The 11,564-nt window shown below is 34.2% G+C and overlaps 1 long non-coding RNA gene across 3 annotated transcripts; it reads right to left on the bottom strand.

The window, feature by feature from the left end:
- Nucleotides 1-2,142: 2,142 nt before the first annotated feature.
- Nucleotides 2,143-10,409, bottom strand: LOC111050828. 3 transcript variants are annotated; one of them, XR_005573122.1, is made up of 5 exons: nt 9,989-10,409; nt 8,787-8,902; nt 7,357-7,628; nt 6,088-6,242; nt 2,143-5,057 (listed from the first exon to the last, which is right to left on the bottom strand). It is a non-coding gene; the product is annotated as an uncharacterized LOC111050828 (long non-coding RNA). The 3 variants fall into 3 exon arrangements; XR_005573121.1 differs by having other exon boundaries at nt 10,149-10,409; XR_002606072.2 differs by having other exon boundaries at nt 10,159-10,407.
- Nucleotides 10,410-11,564: the final 1,155 nt, after the last annotated feature.

The raw sequence follows: 11,564 nt of genomic DNA, 5'->3' as shown, positions 1-11,564 counted from the left end.
ACAAATATTATAAAACAGGGTTTCAAGGACGGAGGGATTCACCCTCTGAACAAGACTGCTGTAGAGCGAACCAAATTTGACCCAGAGGCACTCAATCAGTACGAGAAAAGAAATGTAGAAATTCTTCCACAGAAAGAAAATGCCATTGAACAAGGACCTTCTTCTTCAGGACCTTCTTCGATAATTTCGAAAAACGTGTTTCATTTGAGGAAATGCTTTTGGAAATGATAAAAAAACTCCAATTACAAAAAAGGCAACCACGAGAAGAGTTCGGCCAGGTGCAGAGGTTGTTTCTGCTACTGAATCAAATCGTATTTTAGAAGAGAATGATAATCAGAAAAAAGAAGCAAGTTCAGCCTGAAAAGAAAATCAAGTCATTGAAGAGTCTTTATTAGCCCTAACCCAACAAGTTAGAGAAACCTACCAAAGTCTAAATTGTCCTGCCTTTTCAATGATTTTCAGTTTCTGACAATCTTCCAAGTATGATTCAATACATATGGTCCAGTTGACAAGAAACAGTAGGTAACAACTGAAAGAATAAGTTGCTAAGCTCATAGATAATAATTATTCATTGGACTCTTCAATTAAAAATATTCCAATAGAAAATTCATGGCTTTCGTTATTAATTGGCAAGCAACATGATGTAGATGTATGATATAACCAGCCTATAACAATAGATAGCAGCAGGCCACGTTCCAGTATTAAAATATTGAACTATAACCTAACTTACAACTGACAAGTTTTAGAAGAATATCTACTAAGATAGTTCTGGTATTTTTTAGAATTTAGCTAATCTAATTTAGCTAATTATTGTGGTAGTTTGCAAGATAAATAAATTACTTGCGGTAAGTGGCAATATTATGACTTTTACTTTGAAGCATTGGTCAAAGACGTTGTTTGTGCTCAGAGCCAACGGTTGAGATGTATTATTTTTAAAGGAAACTCTGTGATTATTGATTTGGAGGTTTAGGGCAGTGGTGGTTTCACCTATGTAGAATGCTGAACAGAAGTTGCAGGAAGGAGGTAGATGCAATTACTGGATTGATGAGTTTTATGGGTGTAGTTGTTGATAGACAAATGCTGAGGATCAATTATTGTAGAGAAAAAGTAACATATGAAGAGTTGTTTTAAAGAGTTGTTTTAAAGAGTTGGAGAAAGAGGTTGTCTACTGGAAAAAATAAAAAGGAGAAGGGCACAACTAGTTGGTCTTATTCTTCGACATGACTGAGATCAACATAGATTACCAAGTACGTACTCAGAACTATTCTAGAAATGAATGGTTTTCATAACAGAAGCATGCAAACGTGTAGAAAGATCTGACTATTATTTGCTACTCACCGCGCAGGTAGAGATCCCAGAGAGCTCGTAGGAATGAACTTTGTAAGTGCTAGTTGCAAAAGGCATGATCAAAAAGGCCCGGTCACTTTGTGTAAATTGAAATAATTATCTCTAGAATATAATATATTTCATAAAAACACTTCACTTATATGGGCTACTCTTGTACAAATTGATAAAAACAATACAAAAACTTGTAGTACCCTTTATTATCAAAAATGTTAAAATATTTCAACTTTATAAAAAACTATTTTAAAGTTTTTAATAATAAAGGGTACTACAAGTTTTTGTATTGTTTTTATTAATTTATAATATATTTCATATACACATATGACACATGTGTATTCTTCAAGAAAACTGTTAGTTTCAACAGTAAAATGAAAAGGTCCAATATTTTAGCACATAACGAAAGGAATGACATAGTACAAATGAACATTCTTCAATGGATAGTAAGAAAGATAATTGATTTTCCGTGATTATTTATATTTCACAGCTTTGAGAAATGTTTTCATCACAAGAACATGAAGCAAAATGATTCATGTTCTTGTGATGAAAACATCTCGGTAACATACACAAACCAATATACCTGCTGACCAGTACACTACTTGCAACATTGCCAGCAATAGATGGAGGGAAGTGTTGCCGCGTCGCGTTACAAGAGAGCTATATATATAGCTCTTTTACATTTTCAAAAAGTGACATTGGAGATCTGCTATATAGCCCGGATATATAGCAGTTTTAAGCCTATTTTCTCAGCTATATAGCAGAAAATGAGCTATCAAAAGTTTTCGGTAAACATCAAAGAGAATTAGAGCTACATGTGTCCTTGAAGGAAGGCTGCCGCAGCTGTTTACTGCTGTTTGCAGCTGTTTGGTGCCTCCTGGATGATTTACACCTGATCACCTGATATACTGTACTCATTTGTTGTCAGAGTGCTAGTAGGCTACTGCGCATTACAAGCATTTCTTTCTGATTTATAATTATATTATTGTGCAAAAATAGAGAGTGAATTTGACTGGAATAAAGACAATATTATAAAGTTAGTTGAACTATTGAGGGATTACCCTGCGCTATGGGACGCTAAAAGTGCTGATTTAAAAAATAGAAATAAAAAACAGGACGCGTGGAATGAAATTTCGGTTGCAATGGATGTGGAGAGGTTAGAAGTAAAAAAATGAGAATCCTAATTGGCCAATATCAACGAAACTCTAAAAAGGCAAAAAGTGGCGCGGGAGCAGATGCGGACCCAAAATGACCGTTTTATAATTTGTTTGCCTTCTTAAAGGACAAGAATAAGACAAGGAGCAACTGCGAGTCCGGGCTGTCAACAGATCCAGGCTTCAAGACAAATAATGTCGAATGAATGCAGTCTTCTAACGATGAAAACGCTCTATCACTCACTAATACACTCCCATCTGGCCTATTGCATTATTACGGAGCCGCGACCAAGAGCAATCTTCATAGAATTCTCATTCAACAGAAAAAAACACTAAGAATAATAATTATGAATCTAAAAAGAATGGACTCTGTAAAACTGTTTTTTCGCAGATTGGCATTATTACAGTTTACAGGCAATATGTATTTGATGTTATCATGCATGTTAGGAATATTACCCAGTAGAAGAACTAAGGAGAAGGAGACTCATGGCTACAATACTAGATTTGGAAGGATAACTGAAAGACACAGGTTAGAATTTTTTAAGAAAAAGACGCACTACATAGGAAGGAATTACTTCACAATGCTACCTTTGGAATTACAGGCAATAGAGAACATAAATCTCAAGGAGTTTTTAATGTCATTGAGTCTGTACTCCCTGCAGGAGTTTGCAGATCGCACTGTGGGTTTGTGATTGTTGTTTATCGATTTCTGTTATTTACATAGGAGGTTTAAGACTGTTACTACTTTTTACTACTTCTAGTACTTTTTATGTTTATGTTTGTTTGTATATTGACGCTGTTCCTAATATACCTGTTTATGAATAAAGATTTTTTCAATTCAATCCAAATGAGGATAGCTTGGTAAGTGGATTTCAGTATAATTATATATGAATACGGTATTGTTGGACGGTTTAATCACAACAAACATGTTCGCCTATTTTATATAATTATAACGGACGGTTTACATACAGTTCGGCCGGGTGGCACAAACTCTTTGTGAGTGGCCAGTACTACAGAGACGTGCTCCGTCGACTAACCGCCAGGGTTCATCGAGTCCGTCCGGGGATTGCCGATTCGTGGATCCTCCATCACGACAATGCTCCGTCGCACACCTGCCTGCTCGTCACCGAGCAGTTGGCCAAACAGTCGAGGGTAACGTTGCCACATCCTCCTTACAGCCCGGATATGGCACCACCAGACTTCTTTTTGTTCCCCAAGATCAAGAGACAACTTAAGGGGACGCGGTTCGGGACTCTGGAAAACGTTCAACGTGCTACGACGAGGGCTCTAGACAGCACAGAGTTTGCCAACTTCCAGGGAGCGTCCAGGGATTGGAAAATCCGGTATCAGCGTGTTATCGACTCCACTGGGGACTACTTTGAAGATTTCTAAAGTAAAATTGTACATATTTTGCCAATAAAAAAATTCCTGAGTTCAGTCCGGTTACTTATTATACAGACCCTGTATTATTAGCAATCAGTAAGTGTAGATCTATACAAAGTATTATGAAATATTTCCAGCCAAGAGAGTATACCATCATAAATAAAATAAAATGTGAATTCAGAGTAATATTTAAATAGAAAAATTGATTTACACCACATTTAAAATGCTGAAATTAGAGAACACGAGTCGATGAATAACTATTTTCTAAATGGTGTTTCACGATGGACACAATCAGAAGTTGAATGACAAAATTTAGTGCACTACATAAGGGTATAAATTGATTTTTCATTACAGTAGTAGCCAGATTGTGATAACCTTCTTTCTAAGCGAATCTGTTGAGGTGCCACTTTGTGGCAGGCTTCTTATCACTAGCACACTACCACTTGAAAAAGATGTATTGATCAACCGCATTATTGTCGACTAATCAGGAACTACAGTATGCGGAAACTCTATTCATAACTTATTTTGCCCAGATTTGTCAAGATTTACAAACAATATAAAGTCTCTAAAGTAAACAAGGGTTCATCCTTGATGAAAATACAAAGTAACAAAACGATAGCTGAAACAACATCACTAATGTATGACTAGCTCTCTTTAATAACATTTTCATTTGGCCTCTAATTTACTTTTTTGGACCTAAAATTTATCATCTATTACTACTAAATTTTGAGTTGCGTCGGTCGTGAAACACCCGTTATTATTCTATATCTAATCCAACCTGAGATGAAGCACTCGATGAAACTGGAGATCCTGATTTTGCAGCTGAGTGATCCTTAGAGGCTAATCCAACCTGAGATGAAGCACTCGATGAAACTGGAGATCCTGACTTTGCAGCTGAGTGATCCTTGGAGGCTAATCCAACCTGAGATGAAGCACTCGATGAAACTGGAGATCCTGACTTTGCAGCTGAGTGATCCTTGGAGGCTAATCCAACCTGAGATGAAACACTCGATGAAACTGGAGATCCTGATTTTGCAGCTGAGTGATCCTTAGAGGCTAATCCAACCTGAGATGAAGCACTCGATGAAACTGGAGATCCAGATTTTGCAGCTGAGTGATCCTTAGAGGCAGATCATGGAGGTAGAGAAGACTGTGAGACACTGGATACTCTACATAGAGTTCCTGAAAATAATTAAATAAATATAAAAAATCTTACAACAAAATTAAAAGAACATACAAAATATTTAAGAGCATACAACGAAGATTTAAAATATAAAATAAAAAGTGTTTGGCAAAATATTCAGATAATAAGTCACAATATCAGAACGAACAAATTCTGCTAGAACTATGTCTGTGTATAAATACTCTGTGTTTAGTGTGTATCATTACTCCATCTAGCATCCATAATTAAATAAAACATTCAACTAGAAATAGATTTGTAATAAATTAATAATTAGAAAGATGTGGTCATCTGAAATTTAGAAGGTCGAAACATGAACATCAATTCAATCATGTCTACGACGGTAGGCTGATAACTAATGCTCATAAAACACTAAATGAAGTACATGAGAACTAAATAAACTACAGAAGTGTTGCTAATATTTGGTCATATTGTGAAACATGTCAACGCTCATAAAACATGTCACATATATAATGCTAATGAAACACTAAATATGCAAATTAAAAAACAAAACAAATAAATAAAAAACTGAAATCGTGTAAGAGGTTGAATATCTTTGGTTTTCATATATTGGACTTTTGTATCCTGTTTCCTGTAAGACAATTATCTATGTTAAATAGACGTCACATTACAAGCAAATTAAACAATTAATCAAAACAAAATAAATTAAAAACTCTTTATCATATAAGAGTCGAATATCTTTGGTTGTTATATATTAGTACATATTCAGTCTGTTTGTGAGACAATTATAATCTATGTTAAATGGTTAAAACTTCATTTTTATGGCTGTACTTTGTCACACATTTTCATCTTCCTTTCATTGAAGATAATCAATTGTACTGAAGCTTTTTTAATCAAGAAAATGGGCTATCTATTGAATCACCTTATTTAGTTGCTATTATTTTAACTACTTGGCTATTTTTATTTAAAATACAGAGAGTACACTGAAACAGTAGGCCTATAACTACTTTAGGATTCCAAAGTTGTATCAATTATTCATTATTTAGAGCATAATTTGCAACCAATAATCACCATGATCGCTGTGATTGATTTCTCATGACTAGCATTCTCCTGTGACGTCACTAAATCATCAACATCCTTGTCTTTATCCTGGTCCATATCCTTGTCTTCAACGCGAGTCAGCAATTTATTAATTGTCACCTTCCTCTTGATACTAGTGCAGCCAACTGAAAAAATAATACTAGTTGAACACTCCAAGTTTTAGTTAAGTTAAAAAATAGCTGCCTCCACTTGAACCAAGACTGCCACAATAATAATCCTTATCCAATACAAAAAATATCGCAGGAATAGCTCTGTATATGGATGTGTTGCAACATTTTTCAGAGAAAATATCGATAACAATGACTAAAACGAAATTTTTACCCAATGCAACATAGTACACCACATCACTAACTGACATTCATACACACTTGGGTTCAATGAAGGAGATATTTTTTAAACTTGACCTCTACCTCTAGCAATTTCGTACTATAAAACTATTCTAATAGGTGAAAAGTGGAGTTGTTTTCCTTTGAAAAAAACACGAAGTACAGTGTTCAATCTCTATTAAAGATATTTTTTATGAATCATTATCGAAGTTATAATGAAATATGAACTGTCACAATGGAATATTTTATGCATTGATCCACTAACTTTACATCAGCATACTCTTAAACACATAGAAGATATAGATATTAAAGATGCACCATGATCAGAAGTCGTGTTTTTTCAAACAGTTCAGAATTTTGAATTCCGCTTCAAGTCAGCAAGTATCTGCATTCAAATAATGCTCATATGATAATAATCAGCTCCGAGATCTACAAGTATCAATTCACATGAAGGACTTAACATTCAGATCTACACATGAACATTTTCCAACCAGGCTGTTGTAGTGGTCTAAGGCGTTAATAACTACCTTCAGTCTGCTAGCACTGCCTGGTCGTGAGTTCGAATCACGCTTGTAGGCAGGGACGTTTGATCAAGCACCCACGCACAAACAGAGCGTTTATGTAGGTATTATCCGAAAAAATAAACACCTCATTCTTTAAATCTGACGAGAGAAGATCATAATTAAGAAGTATATCCATATGAGTGTTCAAAGATTTAGTGCCAGTTGCACAAAAGCCGGTTAAATTTTAATCGTGATTAATTCCACGAGAACCAATCAGAGGAGCCATCTCATCAAAAAGCCCTCTGATTGGTTCTTGTGAAATTAATCACGGTTAAAATGTAACCGGCTTCTGTGCAACCGGACCTTAAACTTAAAACTAATGAAACACATTACAATGATCAATTACTTACCGATGTGTAGCCTAGTCAATCTTTAAAATGACTTATCTATCAACATTTCTTCTCAGTCTTGAGAGTAATCGAGTTGACGGTAATTAAGATGATTTCGATAGTTTGCAATAATTATTGTTGGTGCAGGATTTGTATTTATATACCCTTCCTTGGAGGATTATTGGGTCCTCCAGCTCAGAGATTGAGTCATCTGAGTTTGGCAAAGTTTCTGAGCCATCGTTTCAAACGCCGTCAATGAGGAAGATGTAAGTACTTGGAACTGTAATCTTTGCCTGAAAATAGAATAATTTTCAAATTATATGTTTAAAAAATAAGAACACTTGACACCAAACAAATCACTAGATAATTAGATGGTGTCAAGTTGGTAATAAATAAATTACTAATGAATGTGAAGAGTTAAAAGATGATAAAGTTGCATTTTATATTCTTGAACACACACGACACATAATATTGATTCACATAAAACTCACAAGTGGATGAAAGCCTAGTTTAGCCTACATAATATGTAGAATATTATATTATATTATAGAATACATCTATATTATAGAATTGAATTGAATTATTTATTTCATTTCCATAGAATAATACAACATATTAGGCCTATAGAATATAATACATACACAGGATATGGCAACTACAAAAATTTAAATTAATTAAATAAAGCAATACATAATAGTGGGAATTATCCCCATTACTTTGATAAAACCATTATTACTATTACTGAATACTATTATTATTATAAATTATAGATCAATTATTATAGTAGCCTAGCAACTATACAACCCATTTTATGGAGAAAGATCATCAAAATGCAATAAAAATTTGATTTTAATTTCAAATGTTCATCTCTAAGCCTTTGTACATTCGAGCGAAGCTCGTTCCCCCGATATTTATTAATTGCATGTAATAAATTAAATAAATACGGAGGATAAGAAAAAACGAGGAACCTGGGAGATTGTTCGAGGAGACCAGTATTTTATTTGTTGTGAAAAGCATGAGGCTGAGATGGGCTGGTCATGTGCACAGAATGCCGGAAGGGAGGGTTCCAAAAATGATGCTGGAAGGCAAACCCGGAGGAAGAAGACTACAAGGAAGACCAAGAAAGCGGTGGGTTGACGATGTGGAGGAGGATTTGCGAAGACTGGGTGTAAGAAGATGGAGAAGAACTGCAGAATGTCGAGAGGACATGGGCTGTAGTGCCAATAATGATGATGATGTAATAAATGAAACTAAATGTTATTTAGTTCAATTCAACTAAATGGTATTTTTAAATTGCATTAAATAAATAAACTGAATGCTACATAAACTATTTCACTTGAGCTTCCACTACTTTCAATGGGACAGCAGACAGAATATCAACGGCATTTTGAGAGAGTTCTCCAACCCTACTATTTGAACAAATAATAAATGAAACAAATAGATAACCTTACCTTGCTTCTCAGCTCCTCAGCTATAGCTTTCTCTCCGTTCCTGGTTGGCCCGCCATAGTAATTGCTCTGTCCGCCATTTTATAAGACTTTATCATGTCGACAACAATGCATGCAGCCTGTCAAACACAAAACAAGTCGCTACTTAAATACAAATTCTAATATATTTATTGTTACAAACAAAAACTCTACAATCTGTATTAGCCATGTCAAAATACAAAACATTACAGACAACATCAATAATCATCAATAACATACAATCATAGTCGAAATTACAATATGATTGAAAATTAATTCTCAATTTGAACAATTCAAATAATTTCTTTAATATTGATTTTATTACATAGCAAGTCAAACATTTATCTGACAGTTTCATAGCTTGCATTGAAAACTAAAACCAATAGGATTGAATCTCTACAGTGAGCTTTACATCTCTACGATACCTTTACAAGAGAGCAAGAGTGTTCTCATATGGAACTTCAATGTATTTCATAGTCGTTCAACAAGAAAGCATTTTTCCATGTGCTGACTGTGAGGATGTTCAACTGCCTGCCTCTGGGAAGTCATGCGCAGATGAAGTTTGCGTTATGTTTTTATCTAAAACTATCAAAAAATTTCTAATAGTACCAGCATATTGTCATTTAAACGCATAAGCCGAACACCCTAACCTACCCTTTTACCTTTGAAGTCATGCGCAGTTGAAGTTTACGTTATGTTTTTATCTAAAACTATCAAAACATTTCTAATAGTACCAGCATATTGTCATTTAAACGCATAGGCCGAACATCCTAACCTACCCTTTCACCTTTGAAGCATGAATAAACACAATCTTTTGGGTTATGCTATAGAAATAGTTTTCAAGATATTAAAAAAATGTGCAAATTTTTCGCTTAATAAGTGGTTAATAAATAAATTGTTTATTTCGTGATTGATGGGCATTTTAAACTATTGGAGTTTGTAGGATACTAAAGTTTGCAGAAGGAATGTTCAGTCACTTGATAGCCTCAATTAAAAATCTATTGAGATATTCAGAAAAATTAAAATCTCTACAACTCCATACTCAATCAATGTTTATTCCTGACTATTTTATACGATTTGAAACTGGTTTCATTGGATTACACCTCAAATTTTACATATGATTAAACTATTATAGTCACAAAAAGTTGTTAGAAAAAAAAACCCAGAGAAAAATTTCTTAATCTTACATGCTTGAACTCGTCTTAGCCTCCTCTGTAGATAGGCCTCAATGCTATAATAGATTCAGTGACCCAAATACTACTAAGTGCCCCCAAAATCACATCAAATTTAATTTTGGGATGAGAATGAATTAAAATTATACGGAATTATTGAAAATTGTAGGCCTACCGGTTCTTACCTACGTTGCCTTTTCTTGACCAAACAAGCCGCATGCCATTTGAAACGCAATTCCATTTTCATCTCAAGACCTAATCTTTTATAAGTCACTATGAGATGATATTCTTAGTTTTGACAGTACTTTTCAGCTCTTCAATCTCAATTTTTTATCAAATTAATAATCAATAACGTGCAAAAATTAAATTTATGGAACGGTAGAACACCAAACATAAACACACTGGAAAAACTTTTGTATAAAAATGGTAACAGCAGCTACCAACCTTTAAACTCAATTATATAGAATGAGAACTTATTAATACATTTCGAATTGAAAATTCTTTGTTGAAATGAATAAATAATTCAATAAATATTGTTGGAACTGGATACTATTCTCAAATAAATAAGCACTGAGCCACTGCCTTTTCTTCCACTGAGCATTTTAGCTTTAGCTGTCAACAAAAAAAGTGATTTGATCGTTTCTACGTCGTAGAGTTCGATCGTAAAGTGATACTTTTGTAGGCATGATCATTTATATAGTGAGGTCCACGTTATAATGGCATAATTGATTAGCAATGATACTGTTATCCTTGTCTATCATTCAACAAAGAGGATAGCGCTATCTCTTTCTCACTTTGCTCTGTTACCAGATCGTCTTTTGACAATTTAGAATTAATAATTAATTAACAAAATATTTCATCTTGATTATGAAAATTCATTACCGGTATGAAATTATTGAAAAATATGATAATTATTTTAAATGAGAATGAACAGTTAATATTACATCAATAAAGCGTTATCAGTTACCCTCCATAGAAGGCAATGACAAGACAGAGGGTCGGCAATGTTGTTCTTCTATCTTTCTTTCTCCACTGTCATTATAACGTGGACCTCACAATAGTATTAATATTTAATAGTAATAATAATTAGTTTGATAAATTGAATATTGAAATCTGCAGATTTTTCGCGAAAAACACACACCGATGAGATGATCAAACGTTCATGCCATCGGCGGGTTTCGAACCCACAAACCATGCGGTGCCAGCAGACTGAAGTTTGTAACGCTCCTTACCACTAGACCTACCCGGCCATCATACTGATAGTTCAAAATACATTTCATCGATTCAGTTGTGATTTTTGTAAGAAATAATTTTCATCAATAAACCTGTATCAGCTGCCGTTTATAGAAGGCATTGACTAAATTCAGCAATGTTGTTCGCCTATCTTTCTCCACTGCCATTATAACGTGGACCTTACTATGGTTGATTGGGGGAAGCATACCAACGCTTTAGCAAACCGATGGAAGAAAGGGTTTAAGTGAGATCATACTTTTTTCCTGTGATTTCCAGAACTTTTTTTTTTAATCCTCAACTTTCTAGAAAACAAATAAGCATAATATTATCAAATTCAGTAAAGAAGTTCAGCTCTAAA

This window comes from Nilaparvata lugens, chromosome X (genome assembly GCF_014356525.2).
Source record: "Nilaparvata lugens isolate BPH chromosome X, ASM1435652v1, whole genome shotgun sequence".
NCBI classification, from domain to species: Eukaryota; Metazoa; Arthropoda; class Insecta; order Hemiptera; family Delphacidae; genus Nilaparvata; species Nilaparvata lugens.
Note: the sequence above shows the minus strand (reverse complement) of the source record. Positions and strands in the feature narration are given on the sequence as shown.